The 13,091-nt window shown below is 50.1% G+C and overlaps 2 protein-coding genes across 2 annotated transcripts in view; both read right to left on the minus strand.

The window, feature by feature from the left end:
* Positions 1 to 3,116, minus strand: part of Sipa1l3 (signal induced proliferation associated 1 like 3) — a 185,673-nt gene extending 182,557 nt beyond the window's left edge. Inside the window, exon 1 of the mRNA XM_029479233.1 lies at positions 2,613 to 3,116. The gene's annotated coding sequence lies outside the window, so the exon portion shown is untranslated. The remainder of the gene's footprint in view (positions 1 to 2,612) is intronic.
* Positions 1 to 13,091, minus strand: part of Catsperg (cation channel sperm associated auxiliary subunit gamma) — a 545,789-nt gene that overhangs the window by 323,132 nt on the left and 209,566 nt on the right. The gene's annotated exons all lie outside the window — the stretch shown is intronic.

A 13,091-nucleotide genomic window follows, 5' to 3' on the forward strand; every position in this document is an offset into this window, starting at 1 on the left:
GTGGTTCAGTGGTAGAGCCCCTGCCTAGAATCCCCCAGTGAGGGGCTGGGGGTGTGGCTCAGTGGTAGAGCCCCTGCCTAGAATCCCCCAATGAGGGACTGGGGGCGTGGCTTGGTAGTAGAAGATATGCTAGGATGAAATGTAAAATATTTTTTAGATTTTTATTTAATGTGTATGAATTTTTTGCCCGCATATATGTGTGTGCACCACATGTGTTCCTGGTACCCACAGAGGCTAGGAGAGGGGATCAGAGCTCCCAGATTTAACGATGGTTGTGAGCCACAATGTAGGTGCTGGGAACTAAACCAAAGTCCTCTGCAAGAGCAGCAAGTGCTCTTAAGCAACTGAGCCTCTCTCAGCCCCCTGTCCTTTATTTTCCTTCCTCCTTCCCTCCCTCCCTCCCTCTCTTCCTTTCAATATGGTTTTTTGAGACAGGTTTTCTCTGTGTAACCCTGGCTGTCCTGGAACTCACTCCATAGACCAAGCTGGCCTCAAACTCAGGGGATCTGCCTGCCTCTGCCTCCCAAATGCTGGGATTAAAAACATGTGCCACCACTACCCGACCATATTCTTTTTCTTTTAAAAAGGAGCGAATCAGAGGAATACTGATTCAGAAATATTTCCATATGGTACTGCTGTGTGAAAGCAAAATTCATGAAAATAAAGACCGTACTATCCCTAATGGAGCAACACTGTTCCCTGGAGTACTATATAACCATGGAGAAAAGACCCATGATAAGATGTGGGAAGACGCTGACAAGGGAGGGTGCTGCTTACAGGTCAGGTAAGGAGGAAAGGGGAGAAAGAAGAGCCTAGAAAGTGGGAGTGGGGGCAGACTGAGAATACTCAAGATTGTAAAGTCATCTCCTGAGCACTCACCCTCCCACTATCTTCGCCCCAGGAGTCTTCTGGCACACTTGATGTCACCTGGCCTCCCTTTAACGTCTCGCTTACACAGACACTATCAATTAGCACCATCTTCCAGAAAAGGCAACTAAAGCCCAGAGTTCAGGCAGTGAGGGACTCACTCGTTACAAGACATGGCTTTTCCTCAACTTCCCTCAAAGTGATGCTCCTTGGAGCTCAGGGAACAGTGACCTGTTGCCACGGCAGCCTTCCACACTGCAACAGGCTCTGGAGGGTGAAGCGCACATGACTGTCACATGGCAACAGTGGGCCCGTGAGGTGCCTCAGAGCTTGGGGCTGCTGAAGAAGCCTGAGAGGAAGGACCACTGACCTGGCTCCCTGGAGCGCCTCGGGGAAGCCTGCCTGGGATATTTTTACAGCACCAGTCGCTGCTACCTGGAGCCAGAAACAGAGAGCGTGTCAGTTACGACACAGTCTGACTCCTCCAACTCACTGGTTAATTAAACCCTGCTCAGCGCACAGCAAGAGTTATTGCCGACTAAAGCAGAGGAGAGGATAAACCGTGGCTGGTCAGATCACGCTTATCTCCCCTGCCTTCCTGCCACAGAAACCTGGAGATATGTCACCTTCCCAATACATAGCAGACACGCACAAATCCTCTCTTACTGAGATTACCCCACTATTCTCTAACTCACTGGTACCACACTTTCTCTGTCATGCCATGTGCCCAAAACGCCCAAATGAGCCACTGTCAGGTTCCAGGCTGTGACGCCTGAAGGGATTGAGGGCCAGGAAGCCAGCAGCTTGAGGCTGACAGACCCCAAGAATGGCTGCATGACCACAGAGAGATCAGAGAGAGAGGTGACAGGTCACGCCAACCACTGCCATGGCTTCCTGGAAACGCTGGTGGCACTCTAGTCAGTCCCAAGTGAGAGCAGCTAGCCGTCCATCCACCAATGGGCCATCTAGTAGCATAAATTCATTCATGACATAACTGAAGCTGCACCCACCCGCCACAGGCTAGGCACTGTTCTAGAAGGACCAAGGCCTGGCCTGCGCTCCCAGGAAGCCAACAGTTGAGACGCAGGTGGAAGAAAAATCCAGTCAAGGAGGCGGCTCCAGGGTGACTGAGAGGAAAGCACCCTGGGTTGGGAACATCTGAGCAGAGGCTTTGGAAGGCTAGTCCTAAGCATGGCTATGTGAGTGTGGGAAGGCATGTGGACATGCCACCCCAGCTACACCCACAGGCAGAGGACACAGGCAGGGAGAGGCCAGAGCAGGGAGCTGCGGTCCACGGGCGCAGGGTCAGAGGAGCTGGGGCACTTGGCACGACAACTCAGTGGGTACTACCACTACTTCCTGTTTCCCCCAAAAGAGGAAACTGAGGCCCAGGAGGGTACAGGATTCACCAAAGGCCACATGGCATGCATATTGGGCTGAGGCACCACAGCCCCTGGTAACAACGTCTGCAGACAGCAGGGGCTCAGCTACAGTCATCTATTCTTTCCCTGGGAGTCTGTGGCCTCCATCTTCTCATTTGCTCAACACTCGGCCAACCTTTCTTCAGCGTTAGGAACAGATAGGTAAACACTTCACAAGAGAAGAGGGGGAAAGAAGGGGGGGGGAGAGGGAGAGGGGGAAAGAGAGAGAGAGAGAGAGAGAAGCTAGCGTTCCCTCAAAGAAGAAACAGATTATTAACTTTCTCTGGAAGGTGCTACCGAAGTGAGGAGACATTGTTCACCTACCAGGAGTCCCGGAACACAGCCGTGATCACACTCCAGGAAGGTGGCTACTAGGTTGGCCCCAGGTGTGGCTCCTGTCCCAGGTTTTCCCTAGGCAAGAGCCACCTGCCCCAGCTCCCTAGGCCGACCTGGGGTGGTGCCTCCTCCTGCGCTGTGGGTGTCTGGAATGCGGAAATGGGAACCAGCCGTGCCAGCTTCTAACGACTTATTCAGTGGCCTTCGGGCCACGCCAGCTTACCGGAGTTCCCCTGAGATGGCTGCTCTCTGCACACAGGCACATCCCCAAAGAGCCTGTTCTGCCAATATTCCCTTTGGGGAAGGGAAATAACAGGATTCCTTACTCATCAGACACGTGGTCTTGGGTCTGAATGAGTTTGGGAGAAAGCTCGGAGGTAACAAAGCCTGCCTGTTACAGGCCACCTGCTCGGTGCTGAGCCAGGGCTGGATCAGCGCCACAGCATCCCTGCCCTAAGCCCCGCAGCTTCATTCACAACCTTCCTACCCACAGGTGGGCCCCTCACCTCTGCAGACAGTGCCGGCTTAATGATTAAACCTTGTGGCAGACTCTTCCACCCAGCCTTGGAAGCACAGCTCTGGGAGGGTGCTGCTCTAAACACTGCAGTCTCTCCAGGGCCTTTACGTCGGAACTACGGTCACGCCTATTTTATAGATAGTGTTGAACAGAAGTCACAGGACGGAGGTCACATAGCAAGTGGGGATTCAACCCAAGCAGTGTATCTCAAGAGTCCAGCTTTTGACTGTTGTGCGAATACGCCCTTGTGAAGAGTCTAGTGTCCACCCTGGGAGAGAAAGCCAGTGAGGTCATGGCTCTGGTCCATCAAACACTCAGTAACAGATGGAGCCCAATAGCTTATGACTATGATTGGAAAAGTCAGACAGGATTTCAAGGTCACTCAAAGCTGCATAGCGAGTTCAGGGACCAACCTGAGCTACAGGAGGCTGTCACAAAACAAACAGAAAAACAAACAAACAAACAAAAACCTCAAAGAACAACCAAAACAGTTCCATGACTCTCAGCTGTGTTATCACAGGCTGCTCACACCTGGGCCTTCCAAATGGAAAACACCTGGCTCACAGTTGCAGCCTAACCTCCAGACTTAACCTCAGACGTCTGATGGCAAAGTGTAGACTCCCAGGTGTGATGCACCTGCCTGTACGCCCCGCATTTGGGAGGCTGAGGCAAGAGGAACTGCTGCGATAAGGCCAGGCTGGCTATCAGCATCAAACCCTGGCTCAGAAGAGCCAAATGAAGCCGGGCAGTGGTGGCGCACACCTTTAATCCCAGCACTTGGGAGGCAGAGGCAGGAGGATTTTTGAGTTCGAGGCCAGCCTGGTCTACAGAGTGAGTTCCAGGATAGCCAGGACTACACAGAGAAACCCTGTCTCGAAAAAACAAGCAAACACACACACACACACACAAAACCCGAAGAGCCAAATTAAAACTCTTACTATCATCTTTATCAAACTGCGGTAAACCAGAACCAAGGTGCTCTTGCCTGCAGGGAGCTCTCAGTCACCTGAGAACAATCTGGCAAAACAAAAGAAAGCAACCAAAGGAAATTGCAACAAGCAGATCCCCGTGCCTTCAAGGGGCACTGGCTGTGAGTCGGGCATGTCACATGATTTCACAAGCTTCAATCCCCCCACAACCTACCTGCTCCACCTTGCAGACAGGGAAACGGAGGTCATTGGGCTTACCCAAGACCAATACAGGGCCCAGTAGGACCCAGGACTTGCACGCAGGTTAAGTCACATTTCTCGGGCCCTCCGAAGTCTCCCAGGGCAACCACCGTCCACAGGTAGTCAGAGGAAAAATTCTGCCTGTAAGAGGAATGTCGCTTCCATAGATGGTTGGGGACTGGGCCAGAACCACCGGAGTTCACAATTTTGAGCTAGCAACCTGCACCTGACCTACATCCTCCCCTTCTGTCCACTCCACAGCCCTCCATGGTCCTCAGAGTCAAGCCTCTGGGAGAAGCATCTTGCTCAGGAGTGGGAGGGAGCAGGGGGAACCCCAGGTGGTGCCAAGCAGGGTGAGCTCTCAAAAAGCATGCACAGACCTCCAGTGTTGTGCTCAACTTGGGAGTCCCTGCACTTTCAGACAAAATGTTTGGTAGCTGACACGATGAAGGGGTGCTAGGGTACAGGGACTATGATTAAAGAGCACACAGCTAAGCAGCTGAGTAATTACAAATCTTAGAAGTGCCACAGGAACGAACGGCACAATGCAGGATATTGTGGTTCTGCTGCTCTGCACCTCTACAGCCGATCCGTGCACACTCTTGTGTGCTCCTCAACGGTGCTGTGAGTTTACTCCCATGGCCTCTGGCCTGGCCTCTGAGCTGCACAGACAGGGTTATGTATTAGGTTATTTGTCCCAGGGCAACTACAAAAGACCTAAGAGGAACCAGGAGGCAGGGCATAAAAGCAAGGTTCTTCTCTCTTAAAGGTGTCCCTTAACTGCTGCTGGATAGGGTGTGCCAACTGGAGCTACAGAGGGAGCCAGGGATCATGAGACCTCGGTACACAGCTGATGGCAGAGTGACACAAAGGACTGGGACTGGGTCCTTTTTGAAGAGCTACTGTCAACCCTTGCAGAGACCTATGGGATTCTTTGTTATCTAAATCTCCTTTCCAGCCAGTTTTGTTGGGGCTTCCTACAAGTCTCAGAATGTGTTTTCTGGGCACGGACCCTGGTAGCTCCTGGGGGACTGTTGAAAGTCCAAATGTTCACTCACACTGGGCCTGGAGCACAGAGCTTTCTGGACAAGCCCAGCTTGTCTGTGATTTTGCAGGCCTGAGAGCCGTGCAAGGGCACGCAGAGGGCTGAAAAGTTACTGAACATCATTCCCAGGCCCTCTGACCCCGCCCCCCCCCCAAGTGAGTTATTTAAATTCTACAAAGGGAATAAGTAGGTTAGCTGAAGGGGTCACTGGGAGGCTTGGCTTAGGTTAGTTATTGCAGGTAAAGTACCTCACTCATACCATGTCTGGCACACATTAGACACCAAAACTTGTCTTTGCTACTGCTGCCATTACTGTCATCATTACTGTCAGCAGCCAAAGGCACACCGTCTTCCAAGGCGGGGCCCCGCCTCTTTTACATTTATCTTACACCCAGGAGTCAGTCCTTTTGGGGATCTTCAAGGACTTCTGACTATCTTTTTGGTCAGTATAAGGGTGTGGCAAATGGGAGGGGCCAAAGGGCTTTCTTCCTAGGCCTCTTCCCAAGCCACTTCCTCTCCACTGCTGCCCCAGCACATACCACCATGGGACTCCAAACTCAGGAACCAAGATGAGAAGAAGGCTGAAGACTGACCTACCGGGTCCCATCCAGTAGGAAAAGGACTTTTGTCAGACTGCACCAGAGCCAAGCTTTGGAGCCATAGCTGGACAAGGGCTCTTACTCGGAGCCGTTACAGGCACTGTAGCACTAGTCAGTGAAGGCAAAGAATGAGACAGACGTAGGAGGTCTGGTCTCTGGCCACTAACCCTTAGAGTGAGAAGGGGTGACCAAAGGTCTCTTGCTCAAGAAAGGAAGCTGTTAGATCTAATTTCGTAAAGCTCACTGTTAAACCAGTCTTAATCCACAGACAAGACCCACTGTCAGGTTATGGCCCAACCCAATACACGTCAGGGAAGTTCAATACAATGTGAGGGACTGGAGGCTAGCGGGCACCGGGGCCCACAGTGTCTCTCATGGAGGGACCTGGATGTCTAATATGTTCTGGCCCTCACAGCTGTGGCTACTACTCAGATATCAATACTATTTTCCAATCAACGCTGCAAAGTGCTCAGTGTCACTGAACACTAAGATTTCTTTTGTTATTTTAAAGAAAAGAGAAGAGCAAGCTCTTAGCACTTCCACCTCTGTCTCCTCCACCTCCTAAATCAGTCTGCTACACTTAGGCCCCAGGAGCTCCTCCACCTTACCCCCCTCAGGACCTTTGCCCCACCACACACGCCCACCTCCTCCATGGCTGTCCTCTGGCTCCGAAACCTTCTGACCTAATACTTCATATTCCTTCCCGCTTAATTCCCTCACCATAGTGTTTGCTATACCATCCTACACACTACACAGCTTCTTTACCTTGTTCTTTTTAACAGGATTTTTCCATACGTGGAAGTCCAAGAGAACAACTTGCAATTGTTCTCTCTTCTTCCCCGAGGTGGGTTCTAGGGATCAAAATCATGCTTTTATCCCCTGTGGCGTGTTATGGCCCTCTTGTTCTACTGGGGTTTGTGCGTGTGTGTGTGTGTGTGTGTTTCTTTGAGGTAGGTTTCATGTAGCCCAGGCTGGCCTCGAACTCAGGACACAGATGAAGATGACCATTAGCTCCTGAGCACCCTGCCTGTTTCCCCAGACTGAGGCTGCAGGTGTGTGCTGCTAGCTTAGCCTCACTAGTCTTGTTTCCTAACCTCGAACTCCAGTGGGCCCCAGGATGGTGAGAAAGGTGAGGGACAGAGGCTGCACTGCTAGCTAACCTTCATGTCTAGCACAGCTCTCGTGAGAACAGATCACCAAGTAAGTTTCAAAACCAAAGCTAGGCTGGGCTGTGGTGGTACACGCCTTTAGTCCCAGAGGCAGGCAGAGCTCTGTGAGTTCAAGGCCAGCCTGGGCTACAGGGTGAGTTCCAGGACAGCCAGGGCTACATAGAGGAAACCCTATCTCTAAAAACAAACAATGAAGCTGGGGAGCCATCCACCTTTAATCCCAGCACTGGAGAGGCAGAAGCAGGCAGATCTCTATGAGTTCGATGCCAGCCTGTCCTACATAGTGAATTCCATGACAGCCAGGGCCATGGAGAGAGACCCAGCCTCAAAAACCCAAGACAAAAACAAACACAAAAATGAAATCTGGGGGCTTGGGAGATGGTTCCCTGAGGGCACTTGTGCCAAGTCTGGACCTGAGGTCTATTCCTGGGTTGTGAATGGTAAAAGGAGAGAACTGATCGCCAAAAGAACTGATCTCCACGTGTATACCACAGCGCATGCCCCATGCTCCCATATAAAGTTTTAGAGAAACACTGGCACACGCTTGTAGAGACAACACTTGAGAAGCACAGGCAGAAGGATCAGAAGGCGACTGAGGTCAGCCTGGGCCACTGAAACCCTGTACTTAACTAGAAATGGTGCTGAGGAGATAAAGCTCAACAGAGAAAGCGCTGGCTGGGCAAGCATGAGGACTTCAGGCCCATCCCCAGAACCACGTGAAGAAGAGTGAACTCCTGAGTCCCAGCTGTGGAGAGGCAGAGATAGAACTGACCCCTGGGGCTGATGGCCATCCTACCTAGCCTACTTGTGGATTCCTGGCCAGTGAGGGGTTGGGGAGAGGGCTGTGCCTGAGGAATGAGAGCCACGTGTCTTCACATGCAAGTGCCAGCATTCACACATGCACACCTGCACACATAAATATAGACGAGAATAATAAATACTGAATGTATAGTGCCAGCATTTGGGTTTTGCCAACCCTCAGTCAGACGTTGTGGGAATAAACACACACACACACACACACACACACACGCATGCCTCCGTCCTGACAGTGAGGAGCCTGGTTTGGAACAAGATGCCTTCGAGAAGAAAGGATCCTCAGCTAGAACAAAGGTGCCAGTTCTTGGACAGCTCTTGAACAACTCTGTCACATCTGCCACCTCCAAGACCTGCAGGAAGCAAAGGGTCCAGCAGAAACTCCCCTGCCCCCAACCCCTAAGGGTTTCTGGGCCTCTGCCTGATGCTTCTACGAAGAGATTTTATCGCAGGCTGGGGAATTACACCGGCAGAAAGCAAATGCTACCGGAGCTTCGACCCGGTGTGCCTGGGGAACACAAGCTGGTTGTAGCATTCACACTGGTGGCCAGATATCAGGTCCCCAAGAAATGTCCCAAGCTGCCCCTCTTCATTCTTTGGTCAAAAAACCAGAACTAAAACGGACATTTCCATGGCCTCCTGCTGCAGCGCTGCCTGTAAACCAAAGGCTGGCTTCAGGTTCCCTGTGGAGCCTTCAACGAAGCCCCGCAGAGCCAAGGCTGGGTGTCAGAGGGCTGTTCTGGCTATCAAGGGAGGATCTGAGGCCTCCTGTTGAAACAGGTCTTTGGGGTAAAAAAAATGTAGGTGGAGCCTCACAGTCAGGTGCTGGAAGGAAACAGATTAGGGATCAAGGGCCCCAGGAGGACCCTGCCACCATGGGCTCAACAGGAAAGGGAAGCATGTGGCTGTAGGGGCTGGCCAAGGGTGCCCCATGCTTCCAGAGCCCCGGCCACTTAATGAGTTGCATAATGAAGAAGAAGAAGGGGAGCAGAAGCAAATAATTTTATCAAGTGGACTGAGCAGAGGCAGGGAATTCCCCAAACCTACCCTTGAGCCTGAGCCACGCAAATGCTGAGTGAAATCTCCTGTACTTGATTTTCACTTTTCCTGATGAGACACTTCAAACACACACGGGTGAAGGGAGGCTATAATGAGCCCTCCCCACCCAGCTGCAACCGTTCCCAGCTCATGGCCAAGCTTGTTCTAGCTCTCATTCGCCCCCACATGCCTGTCCGCCTCCTCTTTCCACCCCCGTCCAAGCACTGCAAGGCACATGCTGGGCATCCCAACAGTCCACTCACGGGAATTTCAGAATGTACATCCTAAAGATAAGGGCTGAGTCATAGGCCCATGATCACATCTGAAAAAAATCACAATACTACCAATGTTGTTATTTTAATGGAGATGGGAGAACGAGTCTTGGGATCAGAGAAACCCCAGGCCCAGCGTGGCAGTCAACCTCATGGCCCCAAAACATTTGGAAGCTGCTGCAGGAGTTTCCCTAAAGGAGGTATGTGGGGTGAAGAGGCTGGGACTGGAGAGGGTGACACAATCCACACCCCATCTGCTCATCTGTCATTTCTTGGGCAGACCACAGGTTACACAGGCTCTGGAAGAGTCACTAACTGAACCTCAGTTTCCCCAGATGATAGTGACTACGCTATCCCATGGAGTGGATCAAGGAATCAAAGCTCTTATCCAACAGAGCTCCCAGAACAAAGCTCCCTCACATGGTCAATTCAGTCAGCAGTGTTACTGCACACGTTTTACACACCAGGCATTGCCAGTCGTAGGAGGTGAGTGCAAATCACCTCAGCAACACAACAAACTTGGAATCCACCTGCTCTGCTTGGCTGAGAGGGGTAGCTCCATCTTGTCCCTTCTTAGGTCTCAGGTAGTCTGTATATCTAGAAATGAACTCAAGCTGGACTATAGACTATAGAAGGATTGCTGGTGGTTAGATAAAAGCCAGCATTCCTCAACAACTTGTGAAACCGGTTCCCATCTGCCAAAAGAAGTCATTTCCCTTACCGCTGGCAAAAGGGACTAGGGCTACTTGCAGCTCCTATCAGCATATCAAGGCCCAAGCTAGTTTCTAGACTCCCTCCATATCACAAATACATTCAAATACACTCTGGTCTCCTGGCCCTTCCTTAAAACCCACAGATTTCTCTACCCACAAACTCTCCGTCTATCTCTCCCTGTCTTGCTATTCTTACACCTCCCTCCTCCCCTCACTCTTGTTCTTGCTCTGCTCTGCTCTGTTTAATCTGCTTTCTTTTCTCTCTGTTCTGGACTCTGCAAAAGCTGAGCTGAGCCCCTGATGCCCAACATAGAGCATCTCTGACAGTGGACATGATGCCACAGCGGCCAGTACTGTTCCGCTGCTGTGTGAATGAGGTGTTACAGCTAGCAGTGCTTTGCCTATCAAACAACCTGGAAAAAAAAAAAATGCTGTGTCCACGTCCCCCACTGGCCTCATAAAGAGGGCCTGCGATGAAGAGTATTGGTCTACAGCAATCTCGTTTGTTTTTTTTTTGTTTGTTTGTTTGTTTTTTCCAGACAGTGTAGCTAGCCCCTGGTTGTCCTGGAACTTACTCTGTGGACCAGGCTGGCCTTGAACTGAAGGAGCCTCTGCCTCCCAAGTCTAGGATGAAAGGCGCAGGCCACCACTACCAGGCTTTGGTGATCTCCTTTGTGAAATGAGTTCGATCAAGTTAATTACATCATTAGACTACTGGAACTGTTAACTGAGGATGTGTGGAATGCTTAGCCAAGCACCTGGCAGCAAGTCCGTGCTGTTTACATGTTAGCAACTCTTATTATTACTTTACAAACTTCTGTGTGAGCTTGGAGACAGACATCCAGCCCATTCCAAACATAATACTGCTTCTGTGACAAGCTCATTCTAACCTCCTGGCTCTGCACTTGCTGTTCCCTCTGCCTGGACTCCCCCCACCCCCAAGGCCTCCCACCCCAACCCTCAGAGGTGATGCCTCCTGCTCATTCAGTCTTACCTCATGTGCCTGTCCCTCCCTCAGCTCGGGAAGCCATCCCTGATCATCGATCAACGAGCTACGTATTAATCACCCCCTACCACTCACCCCTCCCCACCAGCCACTCTGGCCTTCTACCCTGTCATTTCCCCCTGACTTAAAACCATCTGAAAGTAGCATGGACAGGTTTGTTCTTTACCTTCTAATCAAACAAACAAAACCCTGAAACTACCTGGTTTTACTGCCCGTCTCCCCAAGGAGTCTGCAAGCCCTGAGAGAGCAAGGGTTTGATCTGAGCCAGGCTCCAGTCTGTAATCTCAGCACTTGGGAGGAGGAACAGATGCCTGAGAGTTCAAGGCCAGCCTGAGCTACACTGCAAGAGAAAAAATACAGAATAGACCCTGCCCAGCTCCTTCACTGTCAAACCCTCCAGTGCCTAGAAGAAATGCTGGCACATGGAAGATGGTGGATAAATTGGTCAACCTAATAAGGTAAGAGCAGTAACTCAGGCCTGACCCAGAGCTGACAGCAGCCCAGCAGGCCAGGATCTTACAGACATCTCATTCAATCTCCACCAACCCCTGAGATAGAGAGAGAAGGCGATGGTGAACACTTCATAAATGAAGAAAAAGTTCAACAAGTAATCTTATATGTTAGCGGCTATGGGGGACTTAAACCCAGAGCCACCACCTATGCCCCCTTCCAAGTACTTCCCATTTCTTGCAAATATGAGGACAGATACTCCCTACAGGTGCTCCACCATGAGTCCCCACCCCCACCCCTGTCATGCTGGACTCTTCCTTTTCTGGACAGATTTTCTCTTCATTCCAAGCAGCTAAGCCTCTCACCCCAGAGTCCAACATTCCCAAGCTGCTACCTGCTTTATAACTTTTCTGCATTTTCCCCTGGTATCTCCAATGACTAGGGTAGCTCCTCCCATGAGGGACTCTGAATTTCAGGGACTGTAAAGCAGCAACAATGGACCCTCTGCCCTTAAAAGTCTGATACATTTTTCTCTTTACAACTACCTGGTACCACTCTGATTTTAAGATCCAGAAACTGAAGCCCAGGAGAACATGTGCCATACCCAAGGGAATGTAAGCCAGATAGGCTATATGAGACCCTTTCTCAACACGCAAACAGGAGCAGACTGGACATTAAAATAAATAAATACACACACACACACACACACAAGCATACAGCTAAATTACCAAGGCCAAGGGTCATATATATATATACATACATATATATATATATATATATTTCCCTACTCTTTCTTTTTTAAGGAAGGGGTAGGGGAGGAGGAAGAAGAAAAGAGTTGATATAGCACATATAGATAGATGTAAGTATACACATACACACACACACACACACACACACACACAAGCATACAGCTAAATTACTAAGGCCAAGGGCATCTCCATTTTGTTCTCTTTGGCACTCCAAAAGCTGACGCTAGATACTTATTACTCTCAGTCTAAATGAGCAGTTACCTCAAGGGAAATGAGACTGTGGTGTAGAAGGTGGTTCTCACTGTTTTCTTTCTACACCTCCATAGTCCTTGGCGTGTTACAGTGAGCTTACCTGTCTCGCATACTCTGGTTTTTGAGACAGGGCATCTCATACAGCACAGGCTAGCCTTGATCCTCCTGGCCAGCTCTACTGTCAAGTGTTCGTCAGCATGCTCACTTTGTGTAAGTTCAACCACACACACACACACAGAAGGGGGGGGGCAGACAGACAAACAGACAGACAATTGGCCATCACAAGCCTTAAAAAATAAACATACAAATTGGAAATTGGCCTGGCAGCTTCCCTCTCATTCTAGTAGCTGAAAACAAACACCAGAGAAAATGTATTGTTTTCTTTTTTTTTTTTAATGTAAGTACATATAATTTAGTCTTTGAAAGGTATGAAGCCTAAGCTTGAAAAACACAGGCAAATTCATTTCACAGCAGAATAGGACAGCAATTGTGGCACATTCTACATTCCAGTTTTGATTTACCGCCTAACAACTGCAACATCTGAACACCAGGCCCACGGTTAACTCTTAAACCATTCTAACCAAAAGGTTTAAAAAACATTTGCTGTTGTCACTACAAGGGAGATAACCCAGGATTTGTTTTATTTAAGTCATTGCCTTAATACTGCAGATTAAA

The sequence above is a fragment of the Mus caroli genome, chromosome 7 (assembly GCF_900094665.2).
Source record: "Mus caroli chromosome 7, CAROLI_EIJ_v1.1, whole genome shotgun sequence".
NCBI classification, from domain to species: domain Eukaryota; kingdom Metazoa; phylum Chordata; class Mammalia; order Rodentia; family Muridae; genus Mus; species Mus caroli.